The sequence below is a fragment of the Rhinolophus hipposideros genome, assembly GCF_964194185.1.
Source record: "Rhinolophus hipposideros genome assembly, chromosome: X".
In the NCBI taxonomy this organism is placed as follows: domain Eukaryota; kingdom Metazoa; phylum Chordata; class Mammalia; order Chiroptera; family Rhinolophidae; genus Rhinolophus; species Rhinolophus hipposideros.
Window position 1 is genome coordinate 110350555 of NC_138046.1, and position 18267 is coordinate 110368821.

General features: G+C 42.2%; 1 long non-coding RNA gene across 2 annotated transcripts; it reads right to left on the reverse strand.

The window, feature by feature from the left end:
- Window positions 1–10148: 10148 nt before the first annotated feature.
- On the reverse strand, window positions 10149–15140 carry LOC308494770. Of its 2 annotated transcripts, XR_013992942.1 has the most exons (4): window positions 14911–15140; window positions 14574–14606; window positions 13499–13584; window positions 10149–10417 (listed from the first exon to the last, which is right to left on the reverse strand). It is a non-coding gene; the product is annotated as an uncharacterized lncRNA (long non-coding RNA). The 2 variants fall into 2 exon arrangements; XR_013992943.1 differs by having other exon boundaries at window positions 14574–15140.
- Window positions 15141–18267: the final 3127 nt, after the last annotated feature.

An 18267-nucleotide genomic window follows, 5' to 3' on the forward strand; every position in this document is an offset into this window, starting at 1 on the left:
CAAGATTTATTTCTTTTACACCTGGAACTTTGAACATCTTATTCCCCTTTATCTTCTCCCCCCTTTTTAATTTTTCAATTACAGCTGACATTCAATATTATATTAATCTCAGGGGTACAGCACAGTGGTTAGACATTTATATAACATTTATATAACTTACAACGTGATCCCCCAGACTACTACCACCTGGCACTGTACATAGTTATTACCATATTATTGATTGTATTCCTTATGCTTTACATCCCCATAACTATTTTATAACTACCAATTTGTGTTTCTTAGTCCCTTCACCTTTTCACCCTGCCCCCAAACCCCTCCCATCTATCAGCCCAATAAATCTAGTACCCATCTGACACCATACAGTTATTACAATATTACTGACTATATTCCTTATGCTGTACCCTACATCCCCATGACTGCTGCATAACAACCAATCTGTACTTCTTAATCCCTTCCCCTTTTTCACCCACTCCCAAACCCCTCCCAGATGGCAACCATCAAAATGTTCTCTGTATCTATGAGTTTGTTTCATTTATTTTGTTCTGTAGATGCCACTTATAAGTGAAATCATATGAAATCTTTCACTGTCTGACTTACTCCACTCAGGAGAATACTCTCTAGGTCCATCTGTGTTGTCACAGATGGCAAGGTTTCATTCTTTGTTACAGCCGAGTAATATTCCATTGTATGTATGCACCACCTATTTTTTTTTAATTTCAGGTGCACAAGACAAAGTGATACTTAGACGTTTTATCATTTCTATCCCTCACACTGTGTGAACCCTCCTCCCCCCATCCACTACCCCTCTGACATCGCACAGAGCCATTACATTTCCACTCTCTATTCCTAATGCTGTACTCCGCTTCTTGTAAGTATATACCTACATATATACATATATATATAATTATAGTTGGCATTCATTATTGTCCAGCTTCAGGTGTACAGTGCAGTGACCAGGCATCTACATCTTCCCTGAGGTGGTCTCCCTAATGAGACAAGTGTCCATCGGATACCCTACAAAATCTTTACAATATTATTGGTTACGTTCCCCAAATTAATTTTCAAAACCCCGGCACCACCTATTTTTATTCATTCATCCATTCAGGGTGTGGGAACAAAACCCTAAAAAACAGTTTCCAGGCTCTCGGCCTCACATAGAAAGGTGCTGGCTCGGGTAGTAAATGGCCATCAACTGTGATCAGATGGCCATCAGCTGTGGCTAGTTGGCCGTCAGCTGTAACCCATAAGCCATTGGCCACTAATATAACGGCTGTGGCTACGCTAGCAGAAAAATGGGGGCTAGCAAGAAGATGGTGGCTGGCAAGCGCGGACTGCTGTTAGGCAGATTATGTAGATCCTGCTTCCTGTGTCTCCAGCCCAGCTGCCAGTGAGAATATATTGGTTTGACTCCCCTATCTATGGCTCCGTGGGTGTTCCTTTTTGGCCTCACCGTGTCCTGCGTTCTTATGTGGGGAGCGGGAGAAGAGACCCCACCTTATACCCCGCAGGCCGCCCCGCACGACACAGGGACACCCAGGTTACCTTCATATCTTGACCATGGTAAACAATGCTGCAATGAACATATGGATGAGCACGTCCCCTCAATGTAGCTTTTGGGTTTTCTTCAGATAAATACCCAGAAGTAGGATTACTAGCTCCTTTGTCTCTTGTTAACAGTCTTTGTTTTAAAGTCTATTTTGTCTGGTATAAGTATTGCTACCCCATTTTTTTTTAAATTTCTATTTTCATGAAATATCTTTTTCCATCCCTTTACTTTCAGTCTGTGTGTCTTTTGATCTGAAGTGAGTCTCTTGTAGGCAGCATATGTAAGGGTCTTGTTTTCTTATCCACTTAGCCAGGTTAGGGAAGTTTTCCGTCATTATTTCTTCAAATAGGTTTTCAATTCCTTGCTCTCTCTCTTCTTCTTCTGGTACCCCTGTTATTCAAACATTGGTATGCTTAATGTTGTCCCAGAGGTCCCTTAAACTATCTTGATTTTTTTGGATTCTTTTCTCTTTTTGCTGTTCTGATTGGGTGTTTTCTGCCACCTTATCTTTTAAATCGCTGATTCAATCCCCTGCTTCATCTAATCTACTGTTGATTCCCTGTAATTTATTCTTCATTTCCATTATTCTTTATTTCTGACTGGTTCTTTTTTATGTTTTCTGTCTCTGTTTTTATGTTTCCTATATTTTTGTTGAAGTTCTCCCTGAGATCACTGAGCACCCTTATAACTAGTGTTTGGAACTCTGCATCTGGTAGGTTGCTTGTCTCCATTTGTTTAGCTCTTTTTCTGGAGCTTTGTTCTGTTTTTTTATTTGGGACACGTCTCTTTGTTTCCCCATTTTGGCTGCCTCCCTGTGTTTGTTTCTATGTATTTGGTAGGGCTGCTATGTCTCTTGTTTTTAGTAGAGTGGCCTTATGTAGTAGGGTGCTGTGGGACCCAGTGGTGCAGTCTTTCTGGTCACCTGAGTTGTGCACTCCAGGTGTGTCCCTTGTGTGCGTGTGTGTGCCCTCCTCTTATTGTTGAAACTTGGTTGCTGTTTGCACATCAATGGGAGGAACTGCCCCTTGGGCTCATTTGTTGTGAGGACTGGCCTTGCCTACAGTGAGGAGCTATGGAGCAGGATCTGCCTCAGCAGGGCTCTGGTGCCTGCCCAGTCCACCCTTTGGGTGTGTTGTTCTTGGAGGAAACTGGATGTCGTGCGGGAGACCCTGCTCGCTGTGCCATTTGTCGTGCGGGGTGTCAGGCAGGGTCTCTGCTTCCACTCCCCACATAAGAACGCAGGATATGGAGAGGCCAAAAAGGAACACCCACGGAGCCATAGGTAGGGGAGTCACACCACTATGTTCTCACTGGTGGCTGGATCCACACTGTCCGCAACCCTCACTGCTCCGCTTGCGAGCTCAGCCACCATCTTCTCACTAGCCCCCATTTGCTGCTAGCGCAGCCACGGCAGTTATATTAGTGGCCAATGGCTCACTGGTTACAGCTGACGGCCAACCAGCCACAGCTGCTGGCCATCCAATCACAGTTGATGGCCATTTACTACCTGAGCCAGCACCTTTCTATGTGAGGCCAAGAGCCTGGAAACTGCTCTCTGGGGCTGCTCTGTCCCCACACTAGATGATGCTCCAGCTCATTCTAGAGCTTGCCACTCAGTGTGCCAGCCCCAGAGCCACCTCGGAGGGGACCTGCTGCAGGTCAAGTTCAGCTGCAGCCCGTGCCCCACATGGGGCCACCTGGAAGGAGCCACAAAGCAATCCAGAGATGGCCACCACCTGTGCCATGCTTGGAAGCACCTTGAGAGGCCAAGCCCTGAACCAAGGCCAGCTGCCGCTAGTGCTGGGCTTAGGGCTGCTCAGGCAGAGGTACAGGACACACTCAAGCCAGATGCTGCTTGTCTGGGTTCCGTGAACCTTTGAGAGACCCTAGGAAGGTCTGCAGCTTAAGCCAAGGCAGGTGGTTCATAGGAAAAAGCCACTGGAAGCGGCTTGTGTGTGCCTGAAAGTTGGGGCGTGGCAAATGATTGGCATTAGAGACTCAGATATGGCAGCCACCTGCGTCTGCGCACCAGGAAGGGGAGGTCTCAACAAAAAAAACAATGGCTTCCACCAGCTACTCTGTCCGGGAGAAAGCTACCCCTCCAGCCCTTGTCCTGAAGCCCGACAACTCAGTTCCTCCCATATGTCCCTGTGGCCTCTTCAGCTGCTGCCCCAGCGCTGGAGCTCAAAGCCAGTGATACAGGTGGTGAGTAAGTCCGTGTGCGGTCCCTTTAAGATTACCTGGGACTCCAGCCACCCTCCGTCTCACTCAGTCACAATCTCCACTGGTTTTCACAGCCAGAAATAATGGGGACTTCTCTCCCTGGCACTGGAACCCTGGGCTGGGGAGAGGGTGGGACCCCTTCCCCCTCTGGGGGTACCTCTGCAGCTGAGCTATTCTTCCCTATTTTTAATGGTCTCACAGGTGTGGCACCAGCCTGTTCCCCGTCTCCGCTCCTCCTACCAGTCTTGAGGAGACTTCTTCTGTATGTCCTTAGTCTTAGGGTTTTGGTTCAGCAAGATTTCAGGCGATTCTCAATGATGGTTGTTTTGGAGTTTAGTTGTAATTTTGATGTGGTCGTTGAGAGGAGGTAAGCACAGCATTTACCTACTGCGCCATGTTGACCAGAACTCTGAGTATGAGTTTATTTCCATACTATATGGATCATACATATTAAAAAAGAAAGAAATCATTAGCAATCTAATAGGTGAAAGTTGTATTTTTAGTTTTTTGATTATAGTGAGTGTTGAGTAATTTTTCACGTCTGTTGCCAAACGTTCTGTGAATTCCTGTTCGTGTCATTTATGCAGTTTTCAGTGGTATTTTGGTGTTTCATTATGGCTCTGGAAGGATTCCTCATCAACTATGCTTTGTCACACTTGAATATACTATCTCAAACGATGACTTAGGTGTCTTTAATTATTAAGGCAATTAAAAATATCGTATAATCAAATTTCATCAAATGTGGAAAGCGAATAAAACAATTTAGAGAAAACAAAAGGAATGGGAATTATACTTATGGAGCATAATGATTAAGAATCAAATATATTTAAGAGATAGGAGAAGCTGATAAAGATATTGAGAAAGGCACAGTATACATTACAGATTCAAATGAAACCCTATTCAAAAGTTAACATCATTGTCCTTAGATCTGGGGTAGGAGAAATTTCTTTGTAGGGTTCCATTTTCTGTAATGGAAATATGCATTCAAACTTTTATTGAATACCTGCTATGTGTGTTAATGGGAATGAAGTTAGATGGCAGTGGGAAAAAAAAGATCCATTGTGCTCTCAGTCTAATGAGGACACATAAGCAACTAAAAATCACTTAAGGCAAGAAATAAAAATAAATAAGGCAAAAGAGAAATAGAGGAAAAAGCAGGGTGCTGTGGGAGCTCAGAAAGTTACTATTACTATTGATGAGAATCAGGGAAAGGTTTATGGAGGAACTGGCATTTCTATATGGTCATGGAAATTAAGTAGGATTTCTCTAGGTGGAGAACATAGAAAACAGTTTTCAAGAAAGGATGTGCAAAAAAACACATGAGGTCACATGAGGCAGGAGATTCTAACCCAGGCATGCACCCAGATCCAATCTGTCAGTCTTCTATTCAAGCAGATTCTAGTACTAGTAGACATAACATAAAACAGCACTTAGTAAAATTTGTTATGAATGAAAAAAATGGCTGATGACCATTTTAATTCATTAAAAAAATTTTTTTAACTCTGAGAATTTAAACACTAACCATGGAAAATTTAGACTCCATAAACATAATCAACACAGTAAAACTGACAATGGCTAAAACTTTATACAATTAAACTTCTCGTCTTAGGTTGGGTTCCCTGGAAGTTGACTCCAAGACAAGAATGAGAGTGTAATTTATTTAAGAAGTCATTCCAGAAAGCATCAGCAGGGAGGGGGAAGTAAGACAGGAACATCACGCAATTTTCCACTGGGGGCGAATGGGTTCAATCTCCCCTCATCAGGTAATTGGGAAAAATGGTGTAGAACATACCTCACAATTATCCCACCAGAGGATGAGGAAGATGGGGTATTGATCTTCCAACTACCATCTGTCATTAACTCCCAGCACTTCTGGTGCTGGATGACACCTCAGGTGGGGAGTTGCAGGTATTTGCACTCAGAAGCTAACCACCATTCTTGTGTACTGAAGGGTGAGTGCCAACGGGGCATGGGGGGGCCACCACTACTATCTGCTATGTTTGTTACTGACTCAAAACTATTGGAAGGATCACATCTTCTTGATAAAATTTAGACCCAGAAAATTTGCACCACAGGAAATTGGTAGATATGATTGCCATAAAAGTAAACTCACTTGTAAGCAATTAAAATTTAAAAATTTTTATTTGGACAAATTTTAATACAAATCTTCATGGTGACATTTTTTATGAATAAATATTTTCCAGATGAAAGTAAAAGCAAATAAAAAATGCTAGAAATATTTTACCTGAATTATGTAGAAAATTGATATCAAGGGATTAAATTGATTTCAATTTGCTCAGGAAAATATGTTCTTCATAAAATTTCATCAATGCTGGCATGATTCTGATTAGAATGTTTTTACTCACAAACATGGAGTCACAGTGTCCTCAGGCTCAAAACAAGAGGAGGATCGAAACATCCTGTTCTTTAGTTGCTAGAGGCCAAAAAATGAAGAGGATTTGTGCCAGGGGAAATTGCATGGGTAAATGCAGAGTGGAAAAGCATATGGAATGCTTTGGGAATGATGAATTCCTCGCTGACAGAGCTATGGGAGCAGATGTTAAGCAAAAAAAAAAAAAAGAAAAAAAAAGAAAAAAAACATTCATGAATATTCTGTGGATCTGCAGATTTCTTTGTTGAAAGAGGATAAGAGAAAAATTGGATCTTATAGCCCTCTAGTGTAACTCTTCACAGCTTTTCACTAAAATATCCCATGACCTTACAGGAAAAAAATAAAAACCCATTAAAATAATGAGATTGACAGACAACATAATATAAAATTGTGAGCCTCCTTGAAAATAATCTTAAGGCAAATAGAGTTTTGGAAAAATAGATCCATATTTCTTCACCTTATGGAACACTCGGGCTTCCCTTAATGAGAGAGCAAGTGGAGAAGGATTTTTTGAAAGGTACATTGCTCTTGCTCCACCACCTGTGTCCTCACTCAGAGATTCGGGCCTTTACTAGCCAGAGGACTGGGCATTCATCTCTCTTGATCCCAAGGAGCTCTACTGTGAGAGGGCAGTTTTGTTTCTGATTTTTGCCCTTTGCTTCGAAACCTCTGAGCCCCCCACCAGCCTCTCACCCCCTGCTCCCAGCCCTCACCATGTTCCTCAGTCTTCCCACTGTCTTTTTCCATCTTTCCATTGAAACAGAACAACCCCAGTGATCAGGTAGGCAGGAAGTAAGGGCAGACTGGCTGTGGTATAAAGCATATCCTCCCCCATTACTCACTCACTATAGGTGACAGACATAGGAAGAATGATTTCACTTACTGCCATTGGCTTCCAGTACCAGAGAAGGAGACGAAGAGAGGAGGGCGATAACCATCAGAGTACAAAGAGGTACAATAATAGGAAACCCATTAGAAGCTGAAACATGGACTGGAAGCTGTGCCAATCAACTCACCCGCTTTCCAGCTGCAAGACTTACCAAGGGGGTGGATCACTACCCAAATGGACAGAAGTTGGGATTAAAGATGACCCACACATTCTGTTGCCACACTGAGATCGGAAGGGTCTTCCCTTGTTTGCGTATGACCTAAGAGTAAAACCAAATTGGGGTCTACAATTTGGAAAGATCATATGGGATTGGACTAGGGGATTAAAAGGCAAAAACTTTGGGATTAAAAAAAATAGTTGGAAGACTCAGAGAAAGGAAATATATTCCTGGAAAATTACTTGCGTTCAAAGCCAGAAGAAAAAGTCAAACCATGAGGCATCTTCAAAAGACTGCACGAGAAGCAAAAGGTCATAGGTAGATGAAAAGCAGAAGTTGAAAAGGTAGTTGACTCTAAGACTGTAAGAACATTCCAAAGGCAACAGCAGAATTCAAATCCATATGCAGTCAGTAAAGAATAGAAAGGATGGTGTAGAAAATTCACCCCCTGATGTGAAAGACATCCTTGAGATGCTTTCCCAGAGTGAAGATGAAAATGACGAGATTCAATTTTTCACCACATGCTACATGAACACTTACTGTGTTACTGTGTGCCAGTCACTGTGCTAGGCGCTGGATCTAAAAGGCTTTCACATTCTCTATCCTCAGTGTGTGAGAGGCAGCCATTAAACCCTGAAACACAAATTAACATATAATTGCAAATTATGATGGTTGCCTCAACTGAAAACTGGCACTAAAGATTCCCCTTGTAGGAAGAGCCAGTTCTGATTGGTGGTTAGGGAGGGTCTGACGAAGGAATAGGTAGCTGGAGATACGAAGGATGAGTAAGAAAACCGCAAAGTAGAGAGTGGCCAGGGGTGTGCAGCCCTGCAGCAGAAGAGCATGCGGAGCAGCAGAGTCTGAAAGAGGACCGGGGCATCTGGTTGAGGCGAGGAAGGTGAGGAATGCGGTGCACGCTGTGACTGGAAAGGTACTAGGGCCAGATCACACAGGGCCCCCTAAGGCTGGGTGAGGAGTTCGTATTTTCTTCTAAGGGAAATGGGAAGTCACTGAAGGGTTCTAAGTAGGTGGCTGAAGCGATTTCTGTTTTAAAAGGTCAACTGGTCCCCGAAGCGGGGTAAGGATGACACTGAAGAGCTTACTGAGGGGGCCAGGGCAGTGTGAAGGGTGATGGCGACTTGGAGGATGGTGGCGGCTGACTACACAGAAGTGAATGAAGTTAGGTTATGCTCTGGAGGTTACGACTGGCACAACTTGGGTATGAATTGGGTATAGGAGGCACTGGGGCATGGATGGCCCAAAACAACTCCTGGGTCCATTTTGAACACAGGGCCTATGATGATGCCATTAATTACAAGGAGAAAGATGAGGAATGATTGAGGAGGGAATAGCAGGAGTGCAGGTTCAGGCCCATTAGGTCTGAGATGCTTGTGAGGTGTCCAAGAGTGAAGAGGCCAAAAACATCTGGATATCGAAATCTGCATGCAGCTCAGAAGAGAGGTCAGACTGGACAGTCATCCACTATTACAGATAATACTTATTTATTTTGGGTTTTCTGTACCCTTTCCTTATGGAAATATTCGAAAATACACAGAAGTAGAAAAAATAGCATACTGAATCTCTATGTACCCATCATAGAACAAACAATATTTTGTCATGAGAATGGTAAGTCTCCTAGAGAAAGAGAAACATGCCAATTACTCTAGTCTGAGTTTCCTCATCCAAAAAACTGGAATATTGTAACTGTGGAGTTCTGGTGAGAATAAAATGAAATTAACCATGTCAACAGAGTGCAGTAAACAATGTTAGCCAATCATATTTTGTTATTTTGGGGTGGGCAATATTGGTCCAATATTGGAGAAAGAAAAGGTTAGTAGGTGAAAACAAATTGAGTTAAGTTTCTTAACTCAGGAAAAAGTATTCAAATCATTGAGCTCTTGGAGAGAAGAACAAAACAGAAGCTGTTGACACAAGAATGGCAAGTTTTGGAACTCTCGCAAAGGTGAGGCAAGCAGAGAACACAGTGAGAGAGAGCAAGTGAAATTAAGGTTCCAGTTAAGTGTGAATTGTGCATATGACTCCTGGGTGCCCTGGCAATGGGTGCCCCCACCTTATGCTAATAACATCATCTTGAGGGAAAATTCACACGAAAATGGAGTAAGTAGTTAAGGGTCAGAACATTACATGATCTGGTCTGGTGAGGAATTTGAGAAGCTTTTTGCTGTAAAGAATGACTTCGTGAGTACACCCTCCCCACCCCCAAAATAAAACTGAATTATGAATAAGAGGGTTAAACTGAGCCTGTGCTCTGGAGCAGAGCCTCTCAAACTTGAACATGCACACAGCCACCTGGGCATGTCGTGCAAATGCTCCTTCTGATGCAGTGGGTCCAGGATGGGGCCTGAGGGTCCGCAAGGCTTTCTGGGATCCTGTACAGCTGTTGCTCCTCCCTCTGGCTTTGCATGAAGTCTGTCACTGAGAAGTTCTGTAGCGCAAATACCTGCGCCTGCTGGCACTGCTGCTAGAAAGACAATGGGATGTGGGACTGGACGACAGAAACCCATTCCCTCAGAAACCCTCCCATAGAAAGGGGCTGGAGGCAGCTTAGAGTCCTCTCGTGGGCATTATATGGCGCTGGAGGGCTGGGAGAACAAGGAGTCAACAACTGTTAGCTTTAACACTATCACCCACGTGCGCGCCCTCAGGAACTCCACATTCAGAGGAAGAGACAGGAAATGAGAGCAGAGCAAGATCGATATGGAGAACAGACAATGAACACCAAATTACAGGTGCTTGATGTTCCTGGCCAAGAGACGCATAATGAAAGATCTGTTAGAAAAAGGTTTTTCTAAGCTCAAGGAAGATCTCTATCTGCAGACTGAAAGAGCTTACCCCATTTCAGGGAAAAGAAACTATCAGACACACAGACACATTTGGCAACAATTTTTAACTACAAAAGAAAAAAAGCTGCAATCATCAAGACAGGAGAAAACAAATCATTTATTGAGGGCTTACCCTGCTCTGCACACTTGGTGCTTGACATGAATTCTCTCATTTAGAGGTCACAGCATTCCAGTAAAGGGGTGGTGCTGGCCTTTAAGTTGACTGGATTCAGGAACTCAAACCACGTTGTCAGGATGCCTTTGCTCTCCAGCTGCCCCGGCTCTTTCATTCCTCATGGTGGCAGACAGGCTTCCTCCAGACGTGGCACAGGCAGCTCCGGGCTCACATTCTCCCAGCTCAGGGACCCTAGAAGAAAGAGACGGTGTCTCTCTCCTGGTTTCCCCATAGAAGGTCTCCAGTTGTCTTTACGCCATGTGCTCGCCCTTGGACCCATCACAGGGGCCGAGAGAATGGAGCAAGATAACTGGCCAGGGGCTGAGGGTACTGTGGTTAGAAGTCCCACCAGAATTAAAAGGTTGGAGTGACAAACAATAAATAAAAGAGAGCAAGGACAGTTTGGCCAACAGATGCAAGTGGTCCCCAACAGGGAGGCCTATGAGTTGCCCCACTTTACAGATGACGACAGTAAGGATTAGAGAGGTCAAGTAACTTGCCCAAGGTCACACATCCAGTATAAGTTGAGGAGTCAGGATACAAACCACGGCGGTCTGAGCGGAACTCTTAACCGCTCTGCTGTACGGCAACAGTCAGTTTGGTTTCAGACTTCTCTGCAAACCAGCTTTCAGAAGAAAAGGGAGTGACAGCGAGACTTTTTAGAGGAAAAGACTGTGACCAATGATCTGTAGGCTCTGGCTCATTGTCTTTCACAATAATAGCTAACAAATATTAAACACACATTGTGTGACGGGCACTATATATCGAGTCATCCACTTCATGAACAACAAGACAGGAATCTTATTATCCTCATTTTACAGATGAGAAAACTGAAGCCCAGAGAGGTTAGGTAAGTTATCTAAGAGCCAGGATGGTGCCTCGGCAAGCCGATCTTGTGAGCCCATGATGGGAACCACTCTTCCATACTGCCAGGGTTCAAAAGTATATCAACGCTCACTTCTTGAAACACATTTAACAAAAATATGCACCACAATAACGAGAGAGAAAAAAAGAGTTCAAAAATGAGAAAATCATGTGAAAACTACAAAGTTAGTTTTTAAAAGTGTAAATGACTCATCTGTATCTAAATGTAAGATTTTATTAACAAAGAGAAGGAGGAAAGTAAAAGTGAGTTCAACGTGGCTTAATCAAGGGGAACTAAAAGATTACCACTTCAGTTTAATAATTCGGATAATTTAAGAAACATAGGCTGGAGAATGAATGCTTTTTAAATTATTGTTCTGCATGAATATTTTATTTAGCAGTTTTCTAAATATTGCTGGTGCCATAAACTCCTCTACAGAAAAACAATAAGGTGTTTTTTAAGAAAGGTAAACAGTAGGGTTTTTTTTTTTTTAAATATGATCTCATGGATTCAAACTTATTTGATGAGTTTAATCCATGCAATTGTCTTTACTCACATTGTCCCAACCGTGACTAGTGGGAGCTTTAAGTTGGCTCCTGAGTCCTTGTGCCATAACCTAGAGGTCTCTGAAAGCTTTACTGCTATCAAAGCATCCTGTATGTGTCTTTCCCCAGACCCACAGAATGCTTTAAGGTCATACTTACAATACTAAACGGTGTAGCTATGCCTTCCAAAGCAATGAAGATAAAAGCAGAGAAAATACTCATAAGAGAGAAACAAATCATTAAACAAAGGAAATGGCAAAGAGGCATTAAAAACAGCATAGAAAGGGGCGGCTGGGTGGCTCAGTCGGTTGGAGCATAGGCCAGTGAGCTGCGCCCTCCACAACTAGATTGAAGACAACGAGCTGCGGCTGAGCTGCCAGAGGGACGGCCGGATGGCTCAGTTGGTTAGAGCGCGAGCTCTCAACAACAAGGTTGCCGGTTCAATTCCCACATGGGATGGTGGGCTGCACCCCCTGCAACTAAAGATTGAAAACGGTCACTATTCTTGGAGCTGAGCTGTGCCATCCACAACTAGATTGAAGGACAACCACTTGGAGCTGATGGGCCCTGGAAAAACAAATTGTTCCCCAATATTCCCCAATAAAATGTATTTAAAAAATAGCATAGAAAAAGATGATGAACTAAATGTATTAGTTATAATGATAAATATATATGGAACTTACTCCCATGTTTAAAAATAAAATTTCCATCTTACCATTTGCAACAACATGGATGGACCTAGAGAACATTATGTTAAGTGAAATAAGTCAGACAGAGAAAGACAAATACCATATGATCTCACTTATATGTGGAATCTAAAGAAAAGAATAAGTGAATGAACTAATCAGAAACAGTTTTGGAGACATAGAGGAAAAACTGAGGGTTGCTAGATGGGGGGGTGGGGACAAGGGGGAAGGTGAGGGGATTAGAAAACAGTCGGTAACCACAAGATGGCCACGGGGTTTTGAAAATTAATTTGGGGAATGTAATCAATAATGTTGTAAAGATTTTGTAGGGTATCCGATGGACACGTGTCCCATTTGGGAGACCACCTCTGGGAAGATGTAGATGCCTGGTCACTGCACTGTATACTTGAAGCTGAAGCTGAACAATACTGAATGTCAACTACAAGTTTGTATGTATATATATATGTGTGTGTATATGTATGTACTTAGAAGAAGCGGAGTACAGCATTAGGAATAGAGACAGTGGAAATGTAATGGCTCTGTGCGATGTCAGAGGGGTAGTGGATGGGGGGAAGGGGGTTCACACACTGTGAAGGACATGAAAGAGAAACGTCTAGTATTACTTTGTCTTGTGCACCTGAAACTAATAAAAAATAAATAAATAAATAAATAAAAATAAAAAATAAAATAAAATTTCCCAGACTGGATTTTTAAAAAAAATCAATTCTATGATATCTAAAAAAAGCACACAATGGCACAAGAAGATCAAATAAAGAAAATGGGGAAAATATGCAAGACAGACACAAATGAAGGGAAACCAAAGATTAAATACTTAAATTAGTAGAATTTGAGACAAAAAGCTGAATGAAATGGCATTGAAATGTATAAAACCAAAATTAGAAGTATAGAGACTCAATAATACAATTCATAGGTCTTATTTCACAGCTTCTGGAAAGAAACATGCATACTAGATAATACACCTTTTTTTCCTAGTGCCCATGGAAGACTTAACAAAAATGGAACAGATAGCTACACTAACAGTGGCACGTAAACAGGTTCACTTGCTGAAGAAGACTCATGACAAGGCTTACAAATGTACAGTTGTTTACCGGGAAAGGACACACTAGATATAGCAGGAGTGTGCAAGTCAGAATAAACATCACAGCATATGACTCACAGCAGGGGTCTGGAGAGGCCAGGTGCAGGCTCCTATTATCCTCTTTCTGTAAGGGCCAGGCCAGACGTCTCATGGATGGGGAACCTCTGATGTGTGCACAGAACATTTCGGAACCAGGGAGACAAAAGCGAAGTCTTTGCTGAGGTTGTTTGTATTTTGCGGGTCTCCTAGGCATATCTCTGCTGCAGGCCCAGCAGAACTCTGGGGCGAGGGCTGGGGAGTATCCCACCGAGGCCAGGTGCAACCCTTCAATCTCATTGTTATTAATAAACAACTGCTGACAAGTTGGGTCAAACTTCCTTGAAACTCTTTGGACTCATGGTTACACAGACACACTGTATACTAATGTATCATGCTTTGACACGGAGTCAGTGTCAGACAGGAGTTTTAATTTAACCAAACAACTCCGGTTAATTGCAGACCTACCGTGATTAAGCTTTGCAGCACAATAGCAAAACATGAAGTCTATCTCAATCATTTCTCAATCATTTCCAAAACGCTGAAACCATATAAGCCCTATTTTTGGACTACAATTTAAAAAAGGAATAAATATGATAAGTAGAAAGTAATCAAAATGCAAATTAAAACAAGGTGCTTTTTAAAAGACTGTAAGTCTGATGAAAATTAATAAGAATGTTCATATCCAGTGTCAGTAAGAGGCCTAGGGGAACTAGGCCTCTTTATTCACTGCTCCTGGAAACATAAATTTATAGACTCTTTCTCAGGTCCATCTTGGTAATCTATCAAAATCATTAAAGGGTACATTCTCTCAGCTCAGAAATTACACATCTGGCATTTTATCTTGATATGGGCAGGCAACAGTGCTTATTGCAGCACAGTGGATAATAGCAAAATGTCCAATAACATGGGGAGTGTTGCAGTAAGTTATATCCATATCCAATTATTCAAAATAATTTTGTAGAGGTCTGTTTGTGGCGGGCTCTGCTAGTTGCACGTCCACAATGTTCTCCCCTCTTCACCTACAGTAACAGAACCCAGATACTGTTCAGGGAAGCAATGTTCACTGCTCCAGGCACAATGGCACAGCAGTCCTGTTCCCATTTCCCCAGCTTACCTTGTACCAAGGAGTGGCCATGTGATCCAGTTCCTGTCAATGAAATATAAGGAGTCTACTGGGGGCTTTGAGAAAGTGTTTTGCTTTCCGAATAAACGGGAAAGATGCTGTTGAGGTCAGCAACCATCTACTGCAGCCCTTATATTAAGTGAGAAAAATGAACTATTCGTTAAGCAAGAGCTGGTTGGGTTTTCTGTAATTTGGAGCCCAGAGAGTCGCTAGCTGTGGTAGATACTATGATGTGCTTCCCCAGAACCCCCTTCAGGACTCCCAGATACTGGGGGTGCTACAGGCTGACAGCGTTCATTTGCCAGCTATCTCCAGGAATTGCACTCACTGAAATTGGCTGCGTTACGCAATGTCACATCCCCCAGGAGTATAAAGGCTCAGTCTTCTTTCTTCCATATGGGACAATTCTGCAGGGCCCTCCCAGCTCCGGAGCTGGAGCCCTTGCCACGACTGAATCATTGCCTCACTTCCCCTTCCGCCTAATGCTACGTTATTCCCCTTCCCTATGGTGTTGATCTTAAGAGCACTCCCTAATAAGCTTCCTGCGCTCAAATTTGTTGTCTCAGAGTCTGTTTCCTGAGTAACCCGTCACCCCCCGCAGTACTAATGAAACATTTATTCATGTTAAAAAGATGTTGAAAATATATTGCTAAATGATAAACAGGTTATAAAGCAGTATGCATGGTGTTCTCTTATTATACAGATTATGTGTCTGCATAGTAAAACTGTCTGCAAAGGAAAACACTAATATTTGAACCCCGGGCCTTGTGTTTCCAATAATATGCTGGACTAGATGTTTAGAGAAACTCCTTCTATTAGGTGGGTGCAAAAGTAATTGTGGTTTAAAAGGTTAAAAATAATTGCAAAAACCGCAATTACTTTTGCACCCACCTAATAGTTCAGAACACATTAAATGTCAAAAAATAAGTTTTAATATTTTAACATGTAGAGTAGTGGTGAGAAAGTAAGAGAATTCCAAGGGTGGGGTGAGGACACAGAAATGATAGGAAAGCACAAATCCACAGGAGCTAGAGATCATATTTCCTCTGGAGGTAGCTGCTGATTCCTGACGGCCCAGAGCCAGGTTTTCATGAGCCATTGCCGTGGGGCACAGGAGACAAAGCCTAGAACCTGAGCAGTGTGCGAGAGGTCAGGATGGAGCCCCTTGCCTTAAGGCAGGACAGCCAAAGAGCAACAGCTTCAAGAAGTTCAACTGGAAAAGCCCACCCTGCAGATGGCACCGGGGGAAGTCAACTCCATGGGAACAGCCAGGCACTAGCAAGCTCACATGGGTGTGGACCAGATCTGAACTGGAATCTCTGGGGCCCAAAATTAACACTATGCCAAAGACAGAGTTCAAAATGGTTCGTGGTAGTGCCCACAACAAACTGCCAGAAGAAAACAAAAATTCTTCTTTGGAGGAATACATTTACAGACTTCAAAGAATTACCATAAAGTTACAATTTCAGAAAAAGAAATCACTAAACCCACGAGGGCCAGCAGAAACATCACACTTCAGAATCAGGTACACACTCACGCACACACAACTATAGTAGTGAGATATTTAGATAAGCACATAAAATAATGATGTTTATTGTCTATAAAGAATTAAAGGTAGGGTTGATAGAATAAGGGCACAAAGGTTACCAAAAGTGACGGGTAGATTTGAAAAAAAAATTAAACAGGAGTTTATACAATAAAAAAGTAATAATTTAAATTAGAAATGCAAAGGATATTACAAACAGCAGATTGAACTAAAGAGAAAATCAGAGAATTAGAAGATATATATAAATTACCAATATAGGACAAAAGACAGAATGATAGAAAATATTAATTACAGGTTAAGAGAAGTCAAGAGAAATAGAGCATAGAGAAGGTCCAATACTGTGTTTCCCCGAAAATAAGACCTAACCGGAAGATAAGCCCTAGCATGATTTTCCAGGACGACATCCCCTGAACACAAGTCCTAATGCGTCTTTTTTTTTTTTTTTTTTTTTAAAGATTTTTTTATTAGGGAAGGGGAACAGGACTTTATTGGGGAATAGTGTGTACTTCCAGGACTTTTTCCAAGTCAAGTTGTTGTCCTTTCAATCTTAGTTGTGGAGTGTGCAGCTCAGCTCCAGGTCCAGTTGCCGTTGTTAGTTGCAGGGGGCCAGTCCACCATCCCTTGCAGGAGTCGAACTGGCAACCTTGTGGTTGAGAGGATGGGCTCCAATCAACTGAGCCATCTGGCAGCTCAGCTCAAGGTGCCGTGTTCAATCTTATTTGCGGGAGGCAGAGCCCACCATCCCTTGCTGGACTGGAGGAGTGGAACCGGCAACCTTGTGGTTGAGAGCCCACTGGCCCATGTGGGAATCGAACCGGCAGCCTTCGGAGCTCGGAGCATGGAGCTCTAACCGCCTAAGCCACCGGGCCGGCCCTTTTTTTTTTTTTTTTAGCTTAAGAAACACAAATTTATTTTCCAATAGATCTGGAGACTAGAAGTTCAAGATCAGAGTGCCAGCATTGCTGGGTTCTGGTGAGATCTCTTTCTCTGCCTTGCAGACAGCCACCTTCTCCTAATGAGTCTTTTGGAGCAAAAATTAATATAAGACCCAGTCTTATTTTTGGGGAAATACGGTATATGGTCCGAGTGGAATTCTAGAAAGAGAGAACGATAATAGAGGAAAAGGCAATAACAAAGAGATAAGGTTTGAGAAATTATGAAAGGCACCAATCTTCAGATGCAGAAACCCAAGAATTCCAAGCAGGATGATTAAAATAAATCCACACTTAAACAGATAGTAATGAAACTACAGAATACTAAAGACAAGCAGAAGACTTTCCATTAATGGTAATCAGAAGACAAATAATATCTTTGAAGTGGCAAGATAAATAACTGTCAGCCTGGAATTTAATTCCCAACAATTAAACTCTTATGAATGTGGGTGAAATAAAGATATTTTCAGACATAAACAGACATCATTAAAATAATTTTTAAAGAACACATCTCAGAAGGATAAAAATGATTCTAGGAGGAACATCTGGGATGTAAGAAGGAATAGTGAGCAATACTCAACATTATGTTGAAAGTCCTAGCCAGTGAAAAAAGGCTAGAAAAAGAAAGGGCACACACATTGGAAAATAAGAAATAAATATAACAGTTTCTATCGACAAAAAAACCTGTGCATGTAGAAAAACCCAAAGAGTCTACCAAAAAACTACTAGAACTAATAAGTGGGTTTATCAAGGTCACAGGAAATAAGCTCAATATACAAAAATCAATTGTATTTCTCTATACTAACAATAAACAATTGGAAATTGAAAATAGTACTATTTACAAGAGCACCAAAAACATGAAATCCTTAAGTATGATTCTTACAAAATATGTGCAAGATACGTATGCTGAAAATTACAAAACATCAATGAAAGAAATCAAAGACCTCAACACATAATGATGTACTGTCTTCATAAATTGGAAGACTCATAGTTAAGGTGTCTGTGGTAGGCAGCCTTTAAGATGGCCCCTAATGATCCCCACTTTCTGGTATTCACACCCTTGTATAACTCCCTCCCTTTGAGTGTAGGCTACACCTAATCATATGTTTCTAATGAATACAATACAGCAAAACTGCTGTCACTTCTTCGATTAGGTTGCAAAGAGTCTGTGGCTTTTGCCTTGAGCACTCTCTTGCTCTCTCGCTCT